Source organism: Colobus angolensis, unplaced genomic scaffold, assembly GCF_000951035.1.
Source record: "Colobus angolensis palliatus isolate OR3802 unplaced genomic scaffold, Cang.pa_1.0 Scaffold139, whole genome shotgun sequence".
NCBI lineage: Eukaryota > Metazoa > Chordata > Mammalia > Primates > Cercopithecidae > Colobus > Colobus angolensis.
The window spans coordinates 2,042,000-2,056,897 of NW_012114477.1; positions in this window are offsets into that span (position 1 = coordinate 2,042,000).

Consider the following 14,898-nt stretch of genomic DNA (forward strand, 5'->3'; position numbering starts at 1 on the left):
TCTTCTCTCTCTGATCTAGTTTCCTCATTTCTTCTTATTCACTACTGCACAGGCCTTGCATCCAGTAGGCATTCACTAAATGCACTCACAATCTGCTGATGGGAACTTGCCCAGAGCTCTCAAACCCCAGGCCCCACTGTTGGCCTAATGCAGAGGTGCCCAGCCCCCGAAGATCCCCGAGGGCTCTCTACTCCTCCCCTCTCTGTGGCTGCCCCAGGGCCTGAATGGTTTACAGCTGTGAATTTGCCAGGCAAGGACCACGGCAGCTCTCTCGGCCTCATTACTTTTGGCATCGTCTTATCCCTTAAGCATCTTCAGTGGGGAAGAAGAACAGCTTGATGGGAAAATGCCCTGACAGACATTCTACCATTAACACATTTTTCTCATGCCCTGAACTTGGCCCCACAATCCTTTTGGAAGCATCTATAATGGACAGAAAAAGAGATGGCAGTAAGGCTACAATGTTTCCAGGGGCAGGGGAATGAAAGAAGGCAGGCACTAACATCACCAAGTACCTACTGTGTGCCATAACCTATTCTGCTAATTACAGCTACCATTTGTATAGCCTTTACTTATGTGCCAGCCACACACACACACACACACACACACACACACACACACACACACACACACACAGCTCAGGACTGGCTTCAGGCATGGCTGGATCCAGGTGTTCCAACAATGTCTGCAGGGCAGAACCTGGTCCTATTTTCCTCTCACAGGCAAGCTCTTTTTACAGAATCCTGAGTAATCCCAGAACTATATTCTCTTGTCAGAACCATGACAAGAAAAACATAAAAAGCTTTTTATTAATAGTTTCAGCACAAGTTCCAGGACTCATTCTCACTGATTGTACTTGGGTCACATGCATGTTCCTGAGCCAATCACAGGACTAGGAATGGAGCTCTTTGATTGGCCAAGCCCAGGTCATGTGCCCTTCTAAGAGCTGGGGACTGGGATAAGTTTCTCTTAAACATCACAGAGTGAGGCCAAGGCAGGAGGATCCCTTCAGGTCACAAGTTCTAGACCAGCCTGGCCAACATGGTGAAATCTCGTCTCTTCTAAAAAAATACAAAAATTAACTGGGCATGGTGGCACATGCTTGTAATCCCAGGCACTTGGGAGGCTGAGGCAGGAGAATCACTTGAACTCCGGATGCAGAGGTTGCAGTGAGCTGAGATCGTGCCACTGTACTCCAGCCTGTCTGTAATACCAGCACTTTGGAGGGCTGAAGTGGGAGGGTCGCTTGAAGCCAAGAGTTCGAGACCAGTCTGGGCAACATAGTGAGACCCCATTTCTAAAAAAAACCCCAAAGCCCTAGGGAACAATAAACTGTCCTTCTTTTCTCTCCCCTGTATTTATTGAGCACTAATTATGTGCCAGGTACTATACTTTGGAGATTACAGTGGTGAATACGACAGATGTGAACCCTGCATTGATGAAGCTTAAATTTAAAGAAGTCAGTTTCTTGCTTCCCTTTCTCATTGCTCTACCCTCCACATGGACAGCCCTCTCCACCCCACCAGTCTCAGTCCCCAGTGACCTGTGTTCCAATCTTCCCTGACCTTCTAGGTCTAATTAGGGTAGCGTCATCCCCTCCAAGCCTGCCTTGCTGGTTGCAGCCAGACCTTCCTTTCCTTGCCTGAGTCCTGCAGCCCCTCTCTCCCCTTAGGTCACCCCTGCTTGCCCCTGAGATGTGCAGAAAAGATGGGGAGGCTGCCCCACCCCCTGAGGTTCTTGTTGGGGGAGGGAGAGGCACAGAAGAAAGAGCATGTGCCAGGCTGGGTTCTAGAAGCTGTCACTGCAGGGGCACACCCACATACACATCACACCCACATACACACATGCACATATGCATACTCACTCATTTGCTCATTCGCAAGCATTTATTGTGTGCCAGGCACAGTGCCAGTATTAGGGACACAGTGGTGAACAAGAGCAGGTCCTGGCCCCACCCAGTCCCCACTGCCCACTCGCCAACAAGGAGCTCACAGAGTAAGCACACAGTGCTTTGAGAGAGACATATAGAGTGATGAGAGTGTATACGAGGAAGGGCTTCCTGGAGGAAGTGGCAGCTGAGATATGAACTAGGTAAAGAGCAGAAGGGACAAACATTCTAGGCTGGGAGGGAACAGCATGTGTGAAGCGTCTTCAGGGAGAGGAAGCACGATCTCTGACAGGTTGAATGGAGGTCAGTGTGGCAGGAGCCTGAGAGAGACAGGGTGAGTCAAGACTTGGCTATGGGGAGGAGAGTGATGGGGCCACGGGAGCCATGGAGGGTTTTAAAGAAGGGAAAGGCAGAGTCAGACTTGGGTTTAGAAAGAGCCTTCTGGTTGCTGTGCCGAGAAAGGCCTGAAAGTGCGGGTGCAGTTGGAGGGGGCAGCTGTGCCTTCCAGATGGACATGATAGGGGCCAGCAGTAGGGAGAATAGGTTATGTTAGTAGGTGGCATGATGGGGAGGAGAAGCTGAATGATTTGAGAGAAATTTCAGTGGCAAAGAGGAAGGAGTGCAGGTGCCACTGGTATCTGGTGTGGGCAGTGGGAGGATACACTGTACAACTCCTGCCTGGGGCCCCAGATACAGAGAAGGTGCCAGGTGGGGGAAGGTGCCCCTTACAACCTTAATACCTCCTTCAGACCTCCCTCACATCCCTACTCACAACCTCACTCACTCACAGCAACTGGACATAGTCACATGCACAGTCTCACTCACAAATTCATCTTCCCACATTCCCTTACTGACCAGGATGCATAGTCCCTGTATCAGTCAGTGCAGGATGGATTATGCTACAGTAACAAACATCCCTCAACACAGCATTGTTCAGCCATAGAGGTTTCACTCACACCTATGCTATCTTACTCTCTCTGCCCCATCCACTCCCACTTCCCCTCATTCACACCTAGTCCCTGTATCAGTCAGCCTGGGCTGGATTTTGCTGTAGTAACAAGCAGCCCCAAACCTTAGCACCACACAGCAGTAGGGGCTTGTTTCCTGCTCACACTCTATCCATCATGGCTGGGTGAGGGCTCTGGTTCACTTTATCTTTCCTCCCAGCACACTGATATGCAGACTCTCTCTTCTCGTGGTCATGGAAGAGCAAAGGAGACAGTGAACCAGGGAGAGGCTCTTGAAACTCCACCTGAAAGTGACACATGGCATTTTCACATTTTATTGGCCAGAGCAAGTCCCGTGGCCATGTTGACTGTCAAGACAGAGTGATCCTTCTGTATGGAGGGGCAAAGACTATCTATGCCTGTGAATACTACAGATCACCAATGCACCCACGTTTCTTCCCATGGGAACCCCTTCACTAACACACTCGCTGTCCCTACCTCTGCCAGTCACACACACATTTTCAGCCACACACTGTTTGTTCACTATGCCTACCCTTGGCGACACGTGTGTACTTGCACTTAACTCATACCCATCCCTCACTCATGAACACACTTTTTCAGAGTGGCTCTGATCGACACACCCTCTTTGTCACTGCTCCACACACTCACAGGCACACTTTAATTTTGCACACATTCCCACACTTAACCTGGTTAACACCTACATCTACCCCACTAGAGACCTAATGTTTGTGTTGCCCCAAAGTTCATATGTTGAAACCTAACCCCCAAGGTATTGGTGTTAGGAAGTGGGGACATTGGGCGGTGATTCGGTCATAGGTATGGAGCCCTCATGTCATGTACAGCATCAGTGTTTGTCTTAGTCCTGTTTCTCATGTTATCACAGAATACTGGTGACTGAGTAATTTATAATAAAAAATTTATTTCTCGTGGTTCTGGAGCTGGGAAGTCCAAGAGCATGGTGCTGGCATCTGTTGAGGACCTTTGTGCTGCATCAGAACATGGCAGAAGGCATCACATAGCAAGTGAGTGCATGAGACCGAGAGAGTTGGGCAAAATTCATCCTTTTATCATTCCCACCATAATTGACCTACTCCTGTGATAATGGCATTAATGCATTCATGAGGGCAGAGCCCTCATAACCTAAGCACCCCTTAAGGCCCCATCTCTCAATACCCTTACAATGGCAATTAAGTTTCAGTGTGAACTTTGGAGGAGACATTCAAACCATAGTAGTGCTGTTATAAAAGAGGTCCCAGGCCAGGTGTGGTGGCTCATACCTGTAATCCAAGCACTTTGGGAGGCCAATGTGGGAGGATTTCTCGAGCTCAAGAGCTTGAGACCAGCCTGGGCAACATAGTGAGACTGCGTCTCTACTTAAAAAAAAAAAAATGTTAGCTGAATGTGGTAGCACGTGCTTATAGTCCCAGCTACATGGGATTCCATGGGAGGATTGCTTAAGCCTAGGAGTTGGAGGCTGCGGTGAGCTGTGATTGTACCACTACACTCCAGCCTGGGTGACAGAGCAAGACCCTGTCTCAAAAAAATATTCATTAAAAAAGAGGCTCTAGCCCGGGTGCAGTAGCTCATGCCTGTAATCACAGCACTTTGGGAGGCTGAGGCAGGTGGATCACTTGAGGCCAGGAGTTTGAGACCAACCTGGCCAACAGGGTGAAACCCCATTTCTAGTAAAAGTACAAAAAATTAGCCAGTGTGGTGGCACATGCCTGTAATCCCAGCTCCCTGGGAGGCTGAGACATGAGAGTTGCTTCAACCTGGGTGGTGGAGGTTGCAGTGAGCTGAGATCACACCACTGCATTCTAGCTTGGGCAACAGAGCAAGACTTCGTCGCAAAAAAAAAAAGGCCCTGGAGAGCTTCTTCACCCCTGCCACCTTGTGAAGACACTTTGAGAAGGAGGGGTCACGCTCAACCAGGAAGCCAGCCCTCACCAAACATAAATCTACCAGAGCTTTAGTCTTGGACTCCCCAGCCTCTAGAACCATGAGAAGTAAGTTTCTATTGTTTGCAAGCCATCCAGTCTATAGTATTTTGTTATAGCAGATTGACTGGACCCAAACATGCCCACAGTTGCAATAACATGTAGCTTTCAGACACAAATGTGCACACTCATCTCTTCAACCATACATCCTTCCAGTCATGCCCCCCACACACTCACTCACTAGCACCTGCAGCCACCTCTTCTGCACATATACACACACACACACACCTGGCACAAAGACACCTCATATGCACACATGGTAGCACACTCAGAAATCAGGCTCGTTTGCTCCCTCCAAAGTGAAAAGGTCTCAGGGTGTTCTGCTCTCTGGGTGTGAGTATGCAACTCCATCTGGCTTGAGTCTGCTGATGCCACACCCCGAAGGCAGGCAGGTGGGTTCGCATGGAGCCTTGCTTGGTGAAAAGTCTCTAAAACCCCCCGCTGGCACCAGGTGTGGCCTCTTTACCTCTCCAGGAGGGCTTGATCTGCAGTGCCTCCGTAATTGGCTGTTCAGGGCGGATCGATCAGTCTCTGTGTACACTGGCTACAGAAAACATAATTAACAGTGTTTGGGATCCATTAATTGCACTGGCTGGGAATTCTGAACAATCTCATTTGAAAAGTCACTTAGGAGTGTACCTTTGCCTCGATGGAGCACAGGGTGCCTGAAATAGCTGCAAGGGACCAGCACACCCAGGCCAGGCCCCAGTGGCCTGTCTTCGTTAGGAGGAGTTTAGGTCACTGAGGCTGTGGGAGGAGAAACTTCCCTCCTCCATAAAGCCCTCCTGGATTGCCACAGGGCCCTTCCACAGCCTCTGAAATCTCCTCACACCCCAGTTCAGCGCGTGACCTACTACCTCGATGGTTTGAGGTTGTTTTATGTGGATTTGTGCAGCCTCTTTTGTGGTCAGAGACCTTGTCTGTAATACCCCTTCCCGGAGCCCTGATAGTCATCGTTATCATTATTGTTGTTGCTATTTATCCATGTCCTCAGTCTAGTGCAGGCCCCTAGGGGGTGGGTTCTGTGTGTTTTCCTTCTTTGTGAAATAGGGCTTCATTGTCCTAAGTGCTCAAAAAGCTCAGATCTGAGTGAATAAAAATAAAACCAGTTTGGCTGTCTTGAGGCACTAAGAAAGATTATCACGGAAAATGTTTTGAGCTTCTTAATCTCTGAAACATGAAAATCTAATTTAAAAAAAAAGAAAGAGAAAAAACTCTGCAAAATGTTTTGGGGTTGCTTTGTGGATGTGTTTGAACCTTAAAACTCCTGCACATTCCTGCCTCTGTCTCATCCCTGAGCCTGAATTTCTGAGAAACCACTGAAGACCTGACCCCAGTGCTTAATTATTTCTCCCTTTCCAAGCATCTCTCATGGAAGGCATTTTGGATGAAAAGACCTTTGGCAGCATGGGTTTTGCAGGATGAGTAGGAGTTTGACAGGTGGAGAAGGAGGTTGGGAAAGGGACGTTCAGGCAGAAGAAATGGTGCATGTAAAGGTAAGGCAGTGTGAGGGAGCTGGATGAGATTACAACAGCATTGCAGATGCAACTTGATATGAGAGTTGGACAGAACCTGAGAGACCTGGAAACTTTAGTCTTTAGTCTTAGGGCACTAGGGAGCCAAGGCAGGGCTTATCAAGAGGGTGATATCAGATTTGCATGGTAGGAAAGTCCCTGAGGCTGTAGAGGGAGGTGAGTGGATCTGGAAGGAGTAAGACTTAAGTCCAGCAAGGAGCCCTGCAAAAATGCTGTTGTTTTGGTGCAAGGAAGAGGTGAGGGTGGCCTGATTGGGGTGTGGGGGAGGGGAGTGGAGAGGACAAGAGGACATGAGTCCAATTTAGGAACCTTGGTATCAGGGCATGGCATACATTCTGTACCTTCGCCTGCCCTAAGCCACCTATTTATGCCTCTAAGACTTTGCTGCTTCTGTTCCCTCTCTGAAAATGTCCTTTCTTACTGATATGGTTAGGCTCTGTGTCCCTACCCAAATCTCATCTCGAATTGTAATCCCCATAATTCCCACATGTCAAGGGAGAGACCAGGTGGGGGTAATTGAATCATGGGGATAGTTTCTGCCATGCTGTTCTCGTGATAGTGAGTTCTCACGAGATCTGATGGTTTAATGACGCTCTACCCGCTTTGCTCAACACTTCTCCTTCCTGATGCTTTGTGAAGAAGGTGCCTTGGTTCCCCTTGGCCTTCTGCCATGATCGTAAGTTTCCTGAGGCCTCCCCAGGCAAGATAAACTGTGAATCGATTAAACTGCTTTTCTTTATAAGTTATCCAGTCTCAGGAAGTTCTTTACAGCAGTGTGAAAACAGAAGAATACACTTACTTTGCCTGCCAAGAACACTCATGCTTATTTGCTGGGATCCAGCCCAGGTCTTTTTGTCTGGGAAGGCTCTCTGGTCCACCTTCTCCCCAAGGGCTGGTTGATCTCCTCCCCTTCCCTCTCCCATTACTGTGCATATCCACCTGTTATTGCATCAATCAGACCACATCGTGACCTTGAGCTGAGGGCCAGGGACTCCTTCTTTAACTTCATACACAGACACCTGTTGCATGCCTGGCTCCCAGTCATTGGCTAGTAAATATGCTGAATGGACAAATGCGTATGAGAACCTCAAGCGGTCTTTCTCAGCTGCCTGCAATCCTACCATCACTGACACATTTGGGAATGGGCACAGATTGCACACAGGTGCATATATGAGTGTGTGTTGTGTATTGGAGCATGCGTTTCCACGAATGTGTGAAGTGAGGGTGTGCGCACCGTGTGTGGTGTCTCTGAGGAGTGGCAGGGACTGTGAGCATATGCATGGTCCATGTCGGGAACTGGATTTGTGGTGTACCAGGCTTGCATGGCTTGTGCCCTGCTATGGTTGGAATGTTTGTGTCACCCTAGAATTTGTACGTTGAAATCTAACACCCAAGGTGATGGTGTTAGGAGGTGGGTCCTTTGGGAGGTGCTTAGGTAATGAGAGTCCATCCCTTGTGAATGTGACTCATGCCCTTATAAAAGTGGCCCCAGAGGACTTCCTTGCCTGTTCCACCAGGTGAGACAAGAAGTCAGTCTAGGAATCAGGAAGTGGGCCTTCACCTGACTCTGAACCTGCCCATGTGCCTTGAAGACCTTGGATTTCCAGCCTCCAGAACTGTGAGTAGTGAATTCCTGTGGCTCATAAGCCACTCACTCTGTGGTGTTTTGTTACAGCACCTCCCAGAGACCAAGGCATACTGCATCCTGTGCTTCTGCCAGCACTTCTCAAGCGTCACTCTGGCCACACACCCCTGGAGTGGGGACCTGGTGACGTGCAGGTCTGGATTCAGTGAGGGTTGCTGAGTTTCTGCAGTTCTAACCATCTCCTAGATGCTGCTGGCCAGCACACCACACTTGGCATCCCCAGGACACTGGCACTCAGAAAGGGCCGAGGACCCACTACAGGTCACCCAGTGAGGCAGCGCTTGGAGGAAAACCCAGTTCTCTGCCCCAGCTCAGGAGGCTGCTGCGGTCCTGGGGGCCCTGCGGCTCCCAGGAGGGTCCCCATTCTCTGCCATTCCCTGTTTTACAGGCGATGTGAGGGTGGTTCCAGCATCAAGGGGTGTTAGCAGGTGGGTTTAATGTTCCCGGGCAATTCTCATGGCTCAGGTGCCAGCAGCCATAATTCACCTACTAAATTATGGCTATAAATTTCCTCAAAGAGATGGGTCCCCAAGCAGGTGAGTGGGCTGATGCTGGTATCATTGAGCAGAGTTCAGTCTTCTGTCCTAATTAAATGGGAGCGTGAGACGGTGCGAGGCCTGGTCCCTGCCACACCAGGTGCCTGCTGTTTCACCAGGCACCCTGGGTTTATGGGTCTGAGAAAGCGGGGTGGGCAACCCATGGTGGTATGGACAGGGGAGGTGGGCTCCGCTGTGCACCTGTGTGTCCAGTGAAGGAAACCAGGCTCTGTTTTAAGCATCAATCCTGATACTGCTTGTTGTGGGTTAAATGGTGACCCCACCCACTTCCCAGAAGATGTCCCCCAGAAACTGTGAATGTCATTGTTTGGAAAAAGTATCTTTGCAGATGTAAATAAGTAAAGGATCTTGAGATGGTATCAACTGGGATTAGGGAGGTCCTGGAGTCCAGTGACTGGTGTCCTTGGAGAAGGAGAACGAGGGAGGAGGCCGCAGAAGAGAAGGCCGTGTGGGGATGGAGGCAGAGACTGGAAGGATGCAGCCACCAGCCAAGGAATGCCGGGGGCCACCGGAAGCTGGAAGAGACAAGGAAGGATCCCTCCGAGAGGCTTTGGAGGGAGGATGGCCCTGCTGATGCTTTGATTTCAGACTTCTGTTTCCAGACCGTCAGGGACTGCATCTCTGTTGTTGTCAGCCAACGAGTTTGTGTGAATTTGTCACAACTGCTGCAGGAAAAAAAAACTGCCCTGTGACTCTTGGGGCCTCAGTTTCCTCTTCTGGCATGTGGGGTCCGAGTTGTGTCTTCCACTCAAGCCAGGTGTAGGGCATGATTCAGCGATGTCTATAAAGTGCCCGCAATAGTCTGTGGTTGGCAGCTGGGATGCTTACAAGACGTGGCCGTGGCTGTGGGTGAGGCCCTGGAAAACAGCGTCACCAGGCATAGGATGCATTGACTGAGACTGTGCTTGGAAAAGCCTTTTGCAAACTGTGAAATGAGGGACTGCTCTTTATGTTGATTGGGCTGTGAAACTGGGAGCCGCCAACTGCCCCGAAAGAGCCCCTCCAGCCCATCATCCACTTTTCACTTTGCCATTTTTCCTAATTTCTCTTCTACCGATGCTCATATTGATTCGGTACTTTTCACAAAACCAACTCATTCTTTCAGCTTAAATGAGCGTATTTAAAAAGGACACTTTATACTGCTAGAGTAAATGAAAAGCACGTTCCACTTGCCCTGAAAAGACGGTGACCTTAAACAAAAGTGCAACAAAAACACAGCAGAGCGATCTGTGAAAGTCCAGCCAGGCGCTACCGTCCACTGAGGGCTCTCAGCCTGAGGTCTGCTTGGTTTTTGTTAAAAAGGGAGCTAGCAAAAGGGGAGGCGTTAAAGACACATCAGCACCAAACTGAGGTTTTCTTCTTGTTAGTAATCAGGAAAGTGATCAGAAAGGAAACAATGATTTCATTTACAATTTTTTTTTTTTTTTTTTGAGACAGGGTCTTGCTCTGTCACTCAGGCTGGCGTGCAGTGGTATGATCATGGCTCACTGCAGCCACAAACTCCTGGGTTCAAGCCATCTTCCTACCTCAGCCTCCCAAGTAGCTGGCACTACAGGCACACACCACCATAACTGACTAATTTTTAAACTTTTTGTAGAGCTGGGGGCTCGCTATGTTGCCCAGGGTGGTCTTGAACTCCTGAGCTCAAGCAATCCAACTGCCTCAGCCTCCCAGAGTGCTGGGATTTCAGGCATGATCCACAACACCTGGGCATTCATTATGTAATTGTTAATGCTGAGTCAATCCCAGAGACTCTCCAAGGGACGTCATTCCTCTTGAAATTCTTTTTCAGACCTTCTGTCTACACCGGGGAGAAAGTCTCAGCTTGGTGCTGATGTGTCTTCACTGCCTCTCTAGCCCCACTGAACTTCCTTTACAACAAAAAGAGGGAAGACAGACCTTGGGCTCGAAGTGCCAGGAGAAAACCAGTAATGGTTGTATGAGATTTAGTGACTTTTTTTTTTTTTATTTATGCGACAGAGTCTCACTTTGTCACCCAGGGCTGGAGTGCAGTGATGCGAACACAGCTCACCGCAGCCTCGACCTCTCGGGCTCAAGCGATCCTCCTGTTTCAACCATTCAAGTAGCTGGGACTACAGGCACACGACTCCAGGCCTGGCTAATTTTTGTATTTTTTGTAGAGACGGGGTTTTGCCATGTTGCCCAGGCTGGTCTTGAACTCCTGAGCTCAAGTGATCCGCTCTCCTCAGCCTCCCGAAGTGCTGAGATGATAGGTGTGAGCCACCGTGCCTGACCTAGTGACATCTTTTGTTTGCATTGTGTTTATTTTAATTTCCTTTTCAGTGATTATTATATGGTGTTTCCAGTTTTCAATAATGATGATCTAAAGCTTCCTTGCAAGATAAGGTTATTTAAGAGAATCAGTTTGAAGACAACATAATGTCCAGAAAAAGTTTGTTCAGGGGCCACATGGATAGAACAGGACTCAGGAAGGAGAGACTAGAGCCTGGCAACTGCCATTCTATGGGGGTGGGAACCACTGCAGGTCTTGAGCAGAGGAGGGACCACCCGTGGCTGTCTCCCTGGTGATGCTGGGTTCCCAGAATCAGGCCCAGGCCCATCCTGAGTCCATGAGGCCCCAGGCCCTGAACTTCCTTGGTGATGGAGAAATATAGAGAGACAATAAGGCAGTGAACCGTGGCAGAGGGTTTATGAGGCGGCCATGCTCGACTGGTCAAAAGTTAGGGAAAATGTATTTATTACAACACTTTTCATGGGCAAGTTATCATTTTGTCAAACTTTATTAGAGGGACTAATTAATGGGTTGTAAAAAGTACTAGTGCGTGGCCAGAGAAAGAGCTGGTCCCGGGGACATTGGCAGCACCAGGATTTATGACCCCACTGTTCCCCATTTATTAATGTGGAGAAGGTGCGTGGAGAGGGTTATATATGGGCTGGTGCAGAGCTGCCCTCCCTCCCAGGAGGCTGATGGGCCTGTGAGGGGGTGAAGGCAGGGGTCCTCCAGCCGCTGCCTTCTAGGGAAAGGCAGATGGAGAGGCAGGTAGAGAGAGGAAGGAGGCCTGGGCTAGGAGGGAGACATCTGCCTGCATGACCTTGGGTGACATTTTCCTCTCAACCTCAGTGTCCTCATCTCTGCACCTCAGGGCAGATGTGAGGAGCTAGGAAGGTCTTGAGTGGGAATACGCGATATAAACTGTGAAGTGCTCTGCACTGCATAAATTATAAAGCGCTCGGTGGCTGAAGGATGGTGTGGTTATATGGTGTTATATTAGGCAGATACTATGAATGACATTGAGGGAGCCCCACTGTATGGCAGGAACTGTGCAAATGCTTCTCTTGTTTCATTAACGCGAATCCATGCTCCTCCCCCAGACCCTTGCTTTCTCATCTCTAAGCATTCAGCTCAGGTGCCTCTTCCTCCAGGGAGCCCTCCTGACTGCCCCCACGTGATGCACAGTGCTCAGTTCATTTCCTCTGCAGCTCCATGCAATCTTGACTTATTTAGCGACTGGTTCACTTTGCTGTGTATTGTGTTTCCTCCACGTGATAACAGAGCAGAGACTGTTCACCTTGTCCCCTGCTGTCTTCTCAGTGCCTGACACAATAGGGGCTCAATGCATGTCTGCTGAGTAGATGAGGGAGGGCCTGTGGGCATAAAGACTGGGAGGTGGGGTCATGCGGGACACACGCAAGGAAGTGAAAGCAAGCCACTGGTTGGGTGGCGACTAGAGCAGGCACTCAATAAATGCAGTCGCCAGGTGGGAGGGTGGATCTGGGCCCCTTCCTGACCCTCTCCACACAGCAGGGGGATCAGCTGGGGCTTGATCTTCTGGCACAAGCCCCCTGCATCCGGGCTGTGAGTTATAGGCTGGCTGAGCTAGGCTCCCAACCCTCTGACCCTCGGAGGAGACAATATCCCAGAGCTTTGGGTGAGAACCTGTATCGTTACCTGCTGTTTCTCAAAGGCCCACTCAGCTGCACACCTGAATAAAGAGTGTGGATATTGGGGAGGGGAGGGTGTTCCCAGGCTGAAAACACCCACTGCAGAAACTGACCAAGGTCAGAAAGTGGAGAAGACTGGAATGTCCTCGGAACATGGGTTCAAATCCTGGCTCTCTCACTTAGCAGCTGTGAGACCTTGGGCACGTCATTCAACACTCAGCCTCATTTTTCCCATCTGTACAGTGGGGATGCTAAGGGTGCACCCCTCACCAGGCTGGTGCGGGGATTTGAGATGACATCTGGGAAGCTCCTGGCACCAGGAGGTCTTTGGGACCTGGGAGAGCCTCACCCTGTTCTGTCTGAGTCCTGCTAGGGCTGCGCCTCCGTGACTCAGGCTCAGCTTTCACCTGTGCTGAGCCTCGTGACTTCTGTGAGGACAGCTGGCCCCTGGCTGGGAAACGAGTTCTCCTTTTGGTCTCTTGACCGGTGTGGTATGAGGTCAGTGAGTGTTAACCTGGCAGGGACTGCTCCCTCTGCAGGGTCAGGGGGAGGACAGGAGACGAAGGTGGCTTTGAGCCACAAGGAGTGAATGACCCCATAGTCTGTACCTCTGCAGCAGGGGACTGATGCATACTGGTAGTCATCCTCACTCCCCCCAGGTCGGGGCTGGCACTGTTCTGCCCAGCCCTGGGACTGCTATGAGGGGCAGCTTCTGGTGGAGCTTCACAGGCCTTGCTCATTCCCTCCTCCCCACGATGCTACGAGGTTGGCATGGAAATCCCATTATCCAGTTGAGGAAGCTGAGGCCCTGAAGCTTAAGTGACGTAACTCCATAGGACCGTCTGGTACCAGGTGCTGGCCAACTGTGAAGGTGTAAAACACAAAGTTCACACCCTCAAGAACCTTCTAGCCCAATGGGAGAGATGGACCCAGAACGTCAGATTAAGGTGAGAGACAGACTCAGGACCAGAGGAGCTTCCTGGAGGAAGGGACATTTTAGCTGGGTATTGCACATGAATTTACCTGGCATGGAAAAAGGAACCAGCATGTGCACAGGTGCAGAGGCTGAAAAGGGACTGCTGCCTGGTCTGATGGGGCTGGAATAAAGAGGGGAAGTTGGGATATGGAAGGATGTGAGTCAGACAAAGTCAGTAGGTACGAGTCCATGAAAAGCCCTGGAAGGCAGGCCAAGGAGTTTGGCTGAGAGGAGAAATCTGATGGAAAATGTTGCCTGCTGTAGCTACACCATTGACGCGTTTGTCAATAAGATGCTTCCAGAAGGAGTGCACAGATCTTCACTATTCATGACAGCTCTACCTCTTCCCCAGCAATGTGGGCAGATCTTCTAACTCTTGGTGAGAAGGTGGCCTGGTAGCAACTCACATGCCTGAGTGTGGGGGTGCAGATGGAGGAAGAGCAGGAATTCCCACAATTCCCAAGTCAGTGGTCATCAACAGATGGCTAGAAACCCTTCCCTGGGAGGCTGCTAATTTTTTTTTTTAAACAGAGTCTTGCGCTGTCACCCAGGCTGGAGTACAGTGGCACAATCACAGCTCACTGCAGCCTCGAACTCCTGAACTCAAGAGATCCTCCCATCTCAGCCTCCTGAGTAGCTAGGACTACTAGATACACACCACCACACTTGGCTATTTTTTATTTTTGTAGAGAGAGTGTCTTGCTATGTTGCCCAGGTTGGTTTTGAATTCCTAGCTTCAAGCAATCCTCCTGCCTCAGTCTGTAAATTTTGATCACCCACTCCTTGCGGCCAACTGGGTTTCATACCAGCGTGGCGTGTACTGAGCAGGTTTGGTTAATAGCAAGGAATCATCTCTTGAAATAATCTGCAAAGAAGGGAAGTGCAATGCCAAACTGACCCAAAGAAAGATGATGCATTTACTGGAATGCATGAACTCTCCTTGGGAGTATATAAGAGAACTAGGGCAGGGCAGAACAGGGTGCCTTCCACCCAGACAGTGACCAAGGGCTCAGTGTCATGGCCGCGGATCCTTTGTTACACCTTGTTGTGGTTCTTGCTACTATCTCTAAGTTGTTTGTTTTTGAGTGATTTAATCCCTTTGAGAGGGCGGCCAAGGATTCTAGTTTTTGAGAGTGAGCCAGGAACATTCAAAGGTTGCAAGCAGCTGCCTGTAGAAAGGGGAGGCATGGTTATTAGGGGGAAAAGGCCGGATACCCATGGATGCCAAGCAAGGATACACCTGTTTTGGACACCTTGGAGGGGCACAAGTTGTGGGAGGCTGCTATTGTGCTAGAAATTTTCTCTGGGGGTCCTGTTTTCTGTCTCTTTCTCTTTCTTTCCTCCATTCCTCTTTCTTTCCCTTTCCCTTTCCTTTCCTTCTTCTCTTTCTTTATTTCTCTCTCTCTCT